Here is a 13,478-nt window from a genome sequence, read left to right as displayed (position 1 = left end):
TCTATGAGTACACTGAGCTGAATACATTCTTTCCTAGTTTTCACCATGAAATTGAAGCTAAGAGAGTTTAAGTAATTTTTTTCAGGGTCATACAAGATAGAAAGAGGTAGAAATGAGTTTAAAATCACTAAAAGAGAATTATTTGATGTACCCAATCTCAAAGACACATTTCCAGCAAAACCGAATTCTGCGATGCAAAAACTTGACTCTAATAACTTCAATAGGAATGGAAAGGAAGATTCATCTGGTGTAGGTGACAGAGGAGATTAAAAATGCAATGCAAACAAAAGTAATGTGGATTTGACCATGAATCATATGCTTTATTGGAGAAGCAAAAGAATAGACATATAGACATACCAAAGGGCTCACAGGATAGAGATCACCACCCAGATCACAGACAGACAGACGGCAAAGCGAGATCAGCTGATGATCCTGCTGCTCGTCTTCCAACAACGTGGTATCATTTTGAGGAACCAAGCCTTTTCTCTGCCAGCTGTCAACCTGGGCGAGAGGTTAGGGAAGATGCAGTCTGCTACCATGGCTAAAGAGAAGACGATGGAATCCTGGGACTAAGAAGAGCCTGAATCTTGTCATTTCATGGTCTTGATGAATTCTGGTGCAGTTACTTCCTCTTGGGTGGACACTTCTGCTGACAGGGCGGGTATGGTTGCACAGGAGGGCATTTCTGCTGGCATAGTGGAGGTGGACACTGCACCGGTGGGCATGGAGGAGGTGGACATGGTTCTGGGCACCTTGGAGGCGGACAAGGCTCAGGACACTTCAGAGGTGGGCAAGGCTTAAGACACTTCAGAGGTGGGCGTGGTTCTGGGCACTTTGGTGGTGGGCAAGGCTCTGGGCACTTTGGTGGTGGGCAAGGCTCTGGGCACTTTGGTGGTGGGCAAGGCTGAGGACACTTAGGTGTGAACACAGGAGGTGGCTGGCAGGGCTGCTTGCACTGCTGCTGCTGGTAAGACATCTTTCCTGGGTCTCAAGGAAACTGAAATATAAACAGACAACAGTGTTCAAAGCAGAGACAGTCCTGTTGGTAGAATAATTAGCTGGGCCATCAACCCTCCAGTCTCCAAGGACCCTCTGTAATCCCTAATACAGTCTTTATGATTTTGTGTAGCTTCTTCATCCTTCCCTTTTAGCACTTCTTGCCCTCAGCTCTTCAGTCTTTTCTGGCTAATCTCTATTCTATCACTCTCCAAAGACAAAATTTCCAACACAGGTGCTGTGCGAATATGAACATTAGCTGGAGAATAAAAACTCAGATACTAAAATTCTAGCCAATCCCAAACCAAACCTCTACTCATGTCTCTGTTGAGGTACTGGTTGCTGGTCTAACTGACCTGACTGTGGCTCTTTTGTGGACTTTTGAGGAGGACGGCAAAGGCTCAAAGTCTGCACTCAAGGGGATTGAACTCTGAGAGGGAGACATGTGGAACTCATATGGAGCAGGTGGCAGGACAACATTTCATCTCTCTTACATTCCTTCTGTTTAAGACTATACCTCTGACTCCATTTTTCTCATCGCCTTCAAGCTCGTCTACCAAACACCAGCTAAATACCCCCAAAACCTCATTATCTTCTTTTCCCTACATGAGAATTAATTGGTTAAAATAAATAGTCATTTCTGCCCCCCGTTAAATCTTAACACTGTCCGAGTGCCAAGAAAGGCCTCTAAGATTTGTACTCACCTGAGCCTTCAAAGAAGGTCTAGGACTGAGTGTCAAGATGATGGCATCAGTGTGGTGGAGAGTCCTTTTATAAGGGCCAGGTGGCCCCACGCATGAGAAACAGCCCAGAACTGCAATGATGCACTAATTTCCCAACCAAAATACCATCTGCATGTAATTTCAAAAGTGACTTGCCACACTCACGCTGATAGCACGAAACTTCCTTGTCCACGATCCACCTCATCCCTCTCCGGGGAAGTGCACAGTGATTCACTTGGAACCTTGGCTCACACTTCGCATGCCATGTCAGGTGGCAATTAAGGAGTGTAAGAAATTCTTTGACAACCGTGATGCTTTTCCGTAGTCAGAAATGGTGCTTTCTCTACTCCTCAGCTTCCCAAGCATCCGGTATGTAAGACTTATTTCCTCATTCAATTTCATCTGCTCAGTTTTGTTCCCTTTGATAATGGAGACCAGGGTGTGCTAACCCTGCAGCCTGGCCATATCTCACCCTCACCCACAGTTTTACTTTACTACTAACTTCCCCTTTGATCATATCCTACTGGTCTCTAGGTTTTTCTTGACAATTGATTGACTTGAACTGAGCCACAGAGTCTTACCTTAGTTTCCTAGGTGCTGACAGTCCCATGCTGGGTGTGTTTTCACATGGCTCCATTAATGGGCTTAAACAGGACAGCATCATCCCTCAGTTTTCTAAGTCATAAGAGTCACAGGTTGGGGCTCCTCCCTAAAGCTCCACATTTGCAGATTTACACACTGACCTGGTCTCTGTGTCCCTCGTGACGATGAGTGACTCGTGGTCTACTAGAAACCCAAATTCATCTGCTCTCATTTTCTTCAAAACTGATTCAATGTCTGGGTTGCATCCATTTAGAAGCTTTCTCACTCATACTCCCCAAATATTGTGTGCTACCTTCTCCTACATATGTTAATTCAACTGACTCCTTATCAGGCCCTCTCTTTTAAAGGCACTTAGTGGGATTTTCAGTCTCTCTTAATGCAGTCAAAGAATGAAGTTCCATAAGCTATTTACCCCACCATTCAATTCATAGGTATTTTTACCTAAATAAATAAAATGTGGCTGACACAGAACCCATTGATAATTTCTTAGTACAATTTATTGAATCACAGTAACACTTCGGCTAGTATGATTCACTATGCCTAGTAGGGGGAAACTTGAGTGTCTTGGCTATGCAGACATCTATGGGCACCACTATTTTATGACATTAAATATTTCCTACCTTCCCTCGAGATCAGTTTACACATCTGTAAATTAAAAATAAGAACTATCCCTACCTCAAATTTTGCTGAAAAAACTCAAAGAAATGCATAACATAAAGGACACTACATGGTAGGTCTTCAAGAAAGATCAGCTCTCTATACATCCAATAAAAGGTTAATTTCCAAAATGTATAAGGAACTCCTACAACTCAATAGCAAAAAAAACTAATAACCTTAATTTTAAAATGGGCAAAGTTCTTGAATAGAATTTCTTCAAAGAAGATATACAAATGGCCAACAGATACATGAAAAGGTGCTCAACATCAATAATCATCAAGGAAATACAAAAGCCACAATGAGATGTTACTTTAACCTGTTAAGATGGTTATTATCAAAAAAACAAAAGACAACAAAAAGTGTTGGTTAGGTAGTAGAGAAAAGACACCCCTTATATATTGTTGGTGGGAATGCAAAAAGGCATAGCCACTGTGGAAAACAGTATGAAGGTTCCTCAAAAAATTAAAAATAGAACTTCCATGTGATCCAGCAATCCTACATCTTGGTATTTACCCAAAAGAATTTAAATCAGGATCTCAAGGAGGTATCTGCATCCCCATGTTTATTGCAGCATTATTCACAACAACCGAGATGTGGAAATAACCTAAATATCCATCCACAGATGAATGGATAAAGAAAATGTGGTAAAAAAACACATAGCATTGGAGATTGGACTGGTGGTTACCATTGGGGAAGGGGGGAGGGGGGAGGGGGGAAGGCAAAAGGGGTGATTAGGCTCACGTGTGAGGGGGTGCACTATAATTAGTGTTCATGTGGTGAACATGATGTAATGTATACAGAATTCGAAATATGATGTACATCCGAAAAAAATAAAAATTAAAAAAAAAGAAAATGTGGTATGCACATAGAATGGAATATTATTCAATCCTTAAAAAGAAGGAAATCTGCCTTTTGTGGCAACGTGGATCCTGAAGGACATTATGCCAAGAAAAACAAGCCAGTTACAGAGGGACAAACACTGCGTGATTCCACTTATGTGTGGTATCTAAAACAGTCAAACTCATGGAAGTAAAGAATATAACTTCCTGCTTGGGGCTGGAGGGAGAGGAAAACAGAGAGTTGCTAATCAACAGGTGTAAAGTTTCAGTCATGCAAGATGAATAAGTTCTAGAGATCTGCCGTACAACATCATGCATATAGTTAACAATACTGTATTGTACACTTAAAAATCTGTGAAGGGGGTAGATCTCATGCTAAGTGTTCTTACCACAATTAAATTTTTTAGAAAAGAAAAGACATGTGAGCTCTGAAAGATAGAAAAACTACTGAGAATAATGAATAACTAATCAATAACTAATTAATAATGTCAACCATGTCAAAAAAATGTAATAAAGAATGGGATTGTGTAGCGTAAAGCCTATCTAGCTAAGATCCTTGCCCTGCTCCCCTTTCTTCCAGCTGATGTCACTGCTAAATAGAAGGTGACAGTCTGATAGCACCTTCAGTGTCCAAGCCTTCTTATTCAGGAGAAGGGCCCTCCTTACTGCCTGAGGGAGGATTTCATGCCCATGCTCTTTCCTGGAAGAATGCTGAGCAGCATCTGCAATTTTTCAAACTTGATTGGGCTGGTATGGTACGGAAAATAAATCAGTGGCCTAACCTGGGGAACTGAAGAAGTGGGAACTTCTTGGGTTTGAGCCCTGCTCCTGATCTCTTTCTCAGCATCTCAGAGGACCAACACCAGGCCGGTTGTTCCTTCCTTGCACTCTGAGATTAAACGCTGAAGTCATCCAGATCACTATGAGGAAACTGACATCTTTCAGGGATGCCAGAAGGAAGAGGGATGCTCTTGGGATGGGTGAGGTGCTTTCACCACATTCTATTCAGGTTGAAATCCTAGGAACTAGAAGTGGTGCCTGCCAGTATAAAGGAATTATCCAAGGATCACGTGACTTAGAGCAGTTCTACTGACAAAATGTTACACTTACTTTTCTTTGCCTTGTGAATTACTAATTGGCTCCAAAGTTATTTTTACCAATAAGTTATTTGGGTTATCATTTATGTTTGCTAAACTGAAGGAGGATCAGGCTTTCTTAAGAAAAGAATGCTTAATGAGGTTTGTCAACTTTAGAAAGAGAGATAATTATCTCTTGACGTACAGAGAAAATGACTAAAGAATTTCTCACAAATATTGGGTACTTGAAGCATCCTGTGAAAATTATATCTCTGTAAATCATGTAATATCTACATGAGAGTTTACTAGATTTTACTTAGAAGCTAGTAACAGTGGTTATCTAGGAGAGGAGTTGAGTATCTGGAGGATACGAGTGGGAGGGAGACTAACTTTTCACTGTATGACTTTTTTCTTTACCTTTTGAATTCTTATATCATGTGTACTTTTTACCTATTTAAAATGTTTAAATATTTAAACATCTTTAAACAAAATATATAACAATAATTATATAGAATTAATTAATGACAAATAAAATATATAAAGAAATCCGTGAGCAAATACTGTGTTAGTAAATTGGCATGGTATAAACGCAATGAGTGAGTGTTAATCCAGGCTATTTGTCTTATTAAGTGTGTAACTTTGACCAATATTCTCAACATTTCTACGGTTCTCAGTCTCCTCATTGGGAAAATGGGAATAACAGTGTCTCTCTGACAGAGGTTTTTGTAAGGTGCGAATAAGATCATTTAAATAACAAACCTAGGGGGCTAAATGTGTACGGTGATGGAGATGGCTGGTAATTAGTTTTTGGGTGATGAACATGATGTATCGGCACAGAAATCAAAATATAATGATGTACACCTGAATTTTATATAGTGTGATAAGCCAAAGTTACCTTAAGAAATAAATAAAATGTTCTAAAAAAATAAAATTAAACTTAAGAAAACAAGCAAACAAATAAGTAAATAACAAGCCTAGTAAAACAGTTGTTGGAGGCTGGAAATCAGGAGGCTGAATGACTTCATGCCTAAGTTCCTAGTTTGCCAAAAGATTTAAACAGAGTTATTTTATGGGAATCAGAGAAACGAAGAAAGGAAGGAAGGTCGTGAGGGAGGAGGATAAGGGAGCAGGAAAAAGAGGAAAGAGAGATGGTTCTATTTCCCAAGGGCCATTTTGATTCTATTCAAGTGAACATTTATAGCCTAGATCTTTATGTTCCCAATAAAACTATTTCCATTTTGAATAATAATAAATTAAAACGTGCTGGTACTAAAAATACATCTTTAAGTTCCAGAGAATATAGCATCACAAAATAATAGAATTCAAAATGAGCAGAGCCTCAGAGATAACAGAGTCCAACTCTGCCTTATTTTATTAATGAGGGAAGTGGAGCCCAAAAAATGAGAAGTCCAGTGTTCTACAGAGTCACATCTAGGAGCCAGATCTTACAAATCTAAGTGCATTGGATTGTTTTCTATTATCTTTTTTTAATTAAATGATAATCATTAAGAAATTGGTCCTTCTCTGGGACACTGACAAGAATATTCTTATTTCCCTGATTATGAGAACATATGTCTGAGTCCTTGCCCCACTTGTTCCACTAATAATGTGATTTTGGATAAAATTCTTATCATCTGGGGGTCATATTCCTCATAAGTACCACAAAGGGATTTGATGGCACAGTTCTAAGACACATCCAGATTGGTCCTTTGTTTTCAGATTGGGCTGAGATTTAAATTTGTTGAAGAAGAGCCTGAGTCTATGTCTCCCCCTCTCCCCTGCACACCTAACACTGCAGTGACCCTCATCCTCATCTATGTCGTCTCTGGGGACGGTCATGTTTCCCTCTCAGACTCTGTCATTCTGACGTGGTTCTCATTTGCTGTACTGTGAATATTCAGCAGAAACAGGTGGTGGACATACAGCAATGAACTAACATTATGGCTGAAGAAAATGACCTGAACCTGAGGTTAAATCTACCTTTACTCAAGTGAAGTTGAGGTGGAAATCCAAGCCAGTGTTCAAGGCCAATTGCGCTTCCTGGGGTACAGAGTGAATACTCTGCTTGAAACAGTCCTGGTCAGATTTTTCTTACCACCCCTCAGTGAAACCCAGCATGTTAAAATATTATACTAGCTTACCCAGAAACAAAATTAGCAGAAAAGCAATAACAGGAAGAATGGACAAAAATGGGCCCAGAATAGCAAAATACAATTGCCAAATATTTTTGTTGATACAACTCCTGAATGAGAAAGTTAGGGGTGGAAATAACTTACATATCCCTTCAAGACTAAACAAGCCATGGGTCAAAAAGAACTCATCAGCAGCTCTGTATGCTGGAAGACCAGGGAGCAATGCTTTCAAAATTCAATGGGAAAATGTTTTTGAACCTACAATTTTACATGCAATCAAACTATTAATCAAATACGAATGAAAAATAATATAATTTCCAGAAATACAAAGATCCAGTTTTCTCTTTTCTGATGTAGCTTCTTGAGGTTTTGCTCCAACAAAATAAAGGCAAAAATCAAAAAAGGGAAAGATCTGAAATGCAAAAAACTATAGAATAATTGAGAGTAATTAGGACAATAAAAGCCCTAGGATTACAACCATTTGGGAGACCTACAGATCAAGCAGATTCTACTGAAACACATTTTTTGAGGACTCCATGAAGCATATTTCTAATTAAAAACTGATCTAGTGACCAGCACCATGGCCAAGTGGTTAAAGTTCTGTGCGTTCCGCTTTAGTGGCCTAGGTTCAGATACCGGGTGCAGACCTACTCCACTCGCCAGCCACACTATGGAGGTATCCCATGTACAAGAAGATAGAGGAAGATTGTCATGGATGTTAACTCAGCGCTAATCTTCCTCAGGAAAAAAAAAAAGCTGATCTCGTACAAGAGAGAACGAACAAGCAAGAGGCTAGTTAATTTTAAGATGCAGTCAGTAGTGTGCTGGTCAATGATTACCAACCAGTTCTCTAGGGGAAAAAAAAACTGTATGTATCAACACTGCTATTCACAACGTAAGAGCTACAGACACCATAAGCTTTTAAATTCACTCTTAGTTATTAACATTTTCTTTGTCACTTTCTTAAGTCCAGACAATCAGCCAAACAATAAATCAAGTTCTAATCTGTAGCATTTGCCAACAATTGGCTCTCATGAGCTGGAAAGGGTGCACCACTTGATTTAGGGAAAGGGTATGTTAATTTCCCAAAAGAAAGAGGAAAAGAGGAGGAGAAGGTAGGGGCAACTTAAGAGGGCCAAAACAAAAATCTAATACAGAAAAGGCATAGGTTAACTACAAAGCAAACTATGGGATTATCACGACCCTAATGGGAAAAATGTTTTTCCTTTAACGGTTTTCTTTTCATAGTTTAAAAAAGTAATAATACTAACAAGCTGCTTAGTTATACAGGGAACAGCGCTTCTGTACTTACAATAATATCTGATATTCGTTGTACTTTCTGTGAGCCAGGCACCATTCTAAATGCTTTATATGCACTTATGAATTTAATGCTCAAAAGAGAACTATAAGTACTATTATTATTCCCATTTCAAACATGGAATCGAGGAAATCGAGACAAAGAGAAGTTAAGTAAATTATCCAAAGTCACACAGTTATGAAACAGCAGAACCGTGGAGTGAACTCAACAAGGCTGGCAACAGAATCGGGGATCTCAAAAACTGCTGTGGGTATCAGTAATGGAATTGCCTTTCACAGGTGTCCAAATTTTTAAATCAACATATGGATAAATTATATAGAATTTGATTATAGATACAGAGTAGAAGGCAAATGTTATTAATCTTAACAACATAAGAGTAAAAATATAGTTGCTGAAATTTGGGAGATGGTAGAGGAAAGAACAGAAGCACTAATATCCTCATCTCATATGGTAGGAAATCAGATAAACTGTCTAAATTTTGTAGAACAAGAAATACACTGCAATATTTAAATCTATAAGGATAAATGATATAAGAACTAAAAATGTAACTGCAAAAATTTGGAGAAGGAAAGTGAAGATATGGTAAGGGAAACAAGTGCTCAATTTCATTTTCATAGCAGTGAGGAAATAGGTTTTATATAAATTTGATAAAACAAAAAAATTACAAATCACAAAGAAATTACTTCAGTTACCGCTGAAGACTGGAAGTGGGATGGGGAGAGGACAAGAGGGAAACTGGTACTTTTCATTATAACACTTTTATACCATTTGATTCATTTTTTAACCATGAACACTTTTAAACACAAACACCCAAGCACGCTCACAAACGTCGTCACACAGGCTGACCCATCCACCTGTGCCAGTAGCCTCATCTCCAACCACTCCAGAGCTTTTCTCTCTTAGCCCTCTGAATTTACCCAACTTTTCCTCTCTGGGTGGCACATCACCATCATCCTGTAAGCAAGCGTAAAGTCTCTCCCACTCGAAAATCCCTCTCTTGGGCCTGAGATGCTATGTGGTTACAATCCAATATCTCTCATCTCTTCGTGTAAGTGTCATCTACGCTGGCTGCCTTGTCTATTCCACATGTCGTTTACACCTCTGCCCATGGCAATCTGGCTTCACCCCACCCTTCTACTGAAATTACTCTTTCTAACATCTATAACATCTAACTGTCAGATAAATTATTTCCCAGTTGTTGCCTGAGCCTCTCCCATGTATACATGTTATAAACTTTTGTTTAATTTTCTCCTGCTATTCTATCTCATGTGAGTTTAATTTGTTCTCTGGCCAGACGAACCCAGAGACGGTAGAGGAAATGTCTTCCTCCCCTACATCCGCACCCGGGATCCAAACTGGCGAATCCCGCCATGCGCACTTAACCACTGTGCCACCTGGCCGGCCCCAATTTCCCAGTTTTTATCTTTCTAGATTTCTTTTCTGCATTTCACAACATCAATCATTCCATCTTTCTTTAAACTTTCTACTTGTTGATTTCTGTGACATCCATTTAACTGTTTCACTACCCCTGTGCTTGGTCTTTCTTCTCTTTGATCTGAACCTCTTCCTGTAAATGTCAAATAGAGCCCCTGGCCCATGGATCTTACTAGTTTCTGTCTTCTCCAGTCATAATCCCAATGACTCCTATGGATTCAACAATCACAAATCTGCTAACTCACACATCTACAGAACTCACTTTGAAATTAAAAATCCCCTTGCTCTCTGGACATCTCAATCCACATATCCTCCAAGTATCAACAAACTGATCGTATCCCCACAAATATCTTGAACCTCTAGTATTTTCCATCTTATACACTTCACGCTTCCCATCACCTAGTAACTGGAGTTATCTTGACTTTTTTTTCCCTCTACTATATACTACCCATCTAATCAAACACCAAGTTATGCCAAATTTGACAGCCTAAATATTTCTGGCATCCATTTACATCCCTCCATGCTAACCACTATGGCCTTAGTTCACGGCCTTCTCATCTCTTGTTTGATTATTACCACATCTTCCTAATATGTCTCCCTTGCCAGTCTTGTCTGACTCAAACCTATCTCCCACATTGCAGTCAGAGCAATCCATTAAAACATCAAGGCTGACTATGCCAGTTGCGTGCTTAAAACTCTTTAGTTTACAAGGGTAAGCCCCAGGTCTGATGCACAGCCCTTCCCTCCCATTCAGCCTCATTCTTTATTGTTGCATGCCTTGAACTGTATGCTGTTGCAATATCAAACTGCTTGTAATTTTTCTCACTCACCATTGTTTTCTCTCCTCGGTGCATTTATTCACTATTTTTACCTGGCTAGTTTCTACGCAGTTTTCAACAAGGGTGTCAATTCAATGAGAAGCCTTTCTGGATCCCTTCCACTAGGACATGCGCCCCACCTGAGAGTTCCCTGACACACTCTGAGCTTCAGTTATTAAATCCATCTCCATTTGGTGGACTTTCCACTCACCTGCTTCTCCCTCAAGTCCGCAAGCTCTTTGCACAGTGGGGCAGCCTCTTCACCACTTCATCTTTGGGGCACATGACCCCAGACCTGGAACATATTATATGCTGATTAAATATTTGTTGAATAAATACATTATTTTAGGTTCCTAAATTTTATTATCTTACATAAGCTTCACAACAATCTTGTGAGCAAGAAAATTGTATTACCTCTGTAACAGGAAAAAAATAACATTTAACTAGGCACTGCTTTCTCTATCCTTCCTCATTCCCACACCCCACCACTCGCTGCCCACTGCTGACTGAATTCTTTTGTGTTATTGAAATGGATAGTGGATAAAGAAGATGACTAAAAGAATACCATAAATCCAAGGTCGATTAACACTAAGAAGGACAGAAAACCACTTGGAGAAGAAATAGTTGAACCGGAAATGTTGACGGATGGGGCAGGGAGAGAGAAACAAAGCAAACAGTGAGTCATTCTGAAAAGTTTAAAGGAGCAATTGAGGGAGGAGAAATAGAGGAGAGAGAGAATAGAAGAAAAAGGGAAGGCGGGCGTGGGGGCAGAAAGAGGAGGGAGAGGAGGATTGAAGAGGAGAGAGGAGGGGCAGGGATGGGAAGGCAGGGGAGAGGTCAGGAGGGGAGAGGAGGAAAAGTCAGAGGGAAGTTAAGGGCAATTACTATGCAGAGATGAATACAAATTTGGGGACATAGGTAAAGAGGATTTTAAGCTATTTTGTTGCAACATAATTCCAGTTTGCCATTTTTTAAAGAAATGTCAGCATGTATTTAAACTGATTTTTAATTTTTTGGTTTTTAGAACTCAGTTTGGTATTTGTTTTGAAGGCAACCCTGTGCTAAGGCCAGAACACGATTGTTCAGCTTTATTCAAAGTATATTTTATGAATTATTGCTCTGCTTTTAGAACCTAAGGTGCAAGTTTCATGTATATCTTGAATTAAGTCATTACCCCAGGACTCAGCTAGAAGCCCCTGCTGCCTTTAGCTGGGCCGCTGGACTTATGGAGCAAAGGAGTGAGACTGACCATACACTAACTGAATATTCTTAGAAATCAGATGGACAGAAGTTATAAAGACTACTCAAAAAGTAGAAATATATCCTCAGGGAATATGCAGGCTTTGCAAATCCTCACATCAAAAGGAGAATGGGGTGGGGTATGGCCTCATGGCCTAGTGATTAAGTTTGGCATGCTCTGCTTCAGTGGCCTGGGTTTGGTTTCCGGGCACGGACCTGCACCACAGTGCGGCAGCCATGCTGTCATGGAGACTCACATCAAAATAGAGGAAGATTGGCAAAGATGTTAGCTCAGGACAAATCTTCCTGAGCAAAAAAAAAATGGAGAATGGGCCCCAGTGTTAAGTGACGTTTCTATATAGACAAGGTCTAAAATCTCCCTCATGACATTAGAGGATAGGAAATTGCATTTCACCCAGTGTCGACAGATATCAATAGTCTTAAGGAATGAGTGTCCCTTGTGGAATGGAGAGAGGACCTGCCTAAAGAAATCCAAGCTCTTTGCCCTCCAGCTATAGCTGAGCCAGGACACTCTGGACCCTCTGCTGCTGCTATAGGGCTTACCATGAACCGGTGAGATCCTGCGCCAGGGACAAGGGAGGAGATGGAATTGTGGTTAGCTCAGCGCACTGAAATAGTCCGAGCCCGAGGCCCTGGCCTTAGAGTAGCTCGATGACCATAGAGAAGGTGAGGGACTGCAGGGTCTTCCACAGGACACATTCGTGGAATGGGAGCCTCAGACTCCTCAGCCTGACCACCCCAGGCTTCTGACTCAGATCAGAGATTAAGTCTTCCAGGAATCCTCTCCTGACCACAGCCAACCTGTGTTGGATTAAATGCCTTTATTGGTGAACTGTGCATCTTTATCATTGTACTTGCCAATGTTATATTTCAATTTTCTATGTGTCTTTATATTTTTCATAAAACACTGCGAGCCCCTTAGGACAGGGATTGTGTTTTACTCAGCCTTGGGCCTCCAATGTCTACCACAGGGATTGGTACAAAATAAGGATCAAATAAGTAAATAATCATTGGCTGTAATGTCTGAATGACTACAGAAAATCTTCCCTCATGACTGGTAGGTTCAACGATAATAACGATGGGAGGCAGAACTGGGTTTTAATTATCCGTTCAATCAATAATTGTACTATATGGAAAATACAGTACAAAATGGCCAGGATGCCGAGATGAAATCTTCATAGCCCTGATCTTGAAAAAAGTGCAGTCTAGTGGGAAAGCAGACTTTCCTGTGGAAGATCAAAGCACTTGGGGACTGGCATCAGAATGAAAGCATGAAAAGAATGATGCATGGGGTAAGCATGGCTGTGTTCACATGTAATGTATGAAAATGTAACTGAGGGAGGAATTAACAGACAAACTGTCTCATGGATGAGATTGTTTTCCCAAAAAATAGAATGCAATGTGTTATACTTCCCAAAAAGGAGGCCACCTATGCCAAAGGCATATGGCTTTTCAGACATCTCGTCTTTCTACTACATTAGCCCTCCCCAAAAAAGTACCCACCTATAGCTATTGAAATTACAGTGGATGGAGACTTGACTCTTTTTGAGGCTCACATATGTGGATACTCCATGGCAATTTTTCCCAATGCATATGATTGCTGAATAATTTTGTATACAGCAT

The 13,478-nt window shown here is 40.2% G+C and overlaps 1 long non-coding RNA gene across 1 annotated transcript; it reads right to left on the bottom strand.

Moving 5' to 3' along the window:
* Window positions 1–295: 295 nt before the first annotated feature.
* LOC139081493 (uncharacterized) lies at window positions 296–2,331 on the bottom strand. Its single transcript, XR_011536640.1, has 2 exons — window positions 1,701–2,331; window positions 296–997 (listed from the first exon to the last, which is right to left on the bottom strand). It is a non-coding gene; the product is annotated as an uncharacterized lncRNA (long non-coding RNA).
* Between the last annotated feature and the right edge of the window lie 11,147 nt (window positions 2,332–13,478).

This window comes from Equus przewalskii, unplaced genomic scaffold (genome assembly GCF_037783145.1).
Source record: "Equus przewalskii isolate Varuska unplaced genomic scaffold, EquPr2 ChrUn-10, whole genome shotgun sequence".
Lineage (NCBI taxonomy): Eukaryota > Metazoa > Chordata > Mammalia > Perissodactyla > Equidae > Equus > Equus przewalskii.
This window is presented reverse-complemented; position numbering and strand designations above follow the sequence as displayed.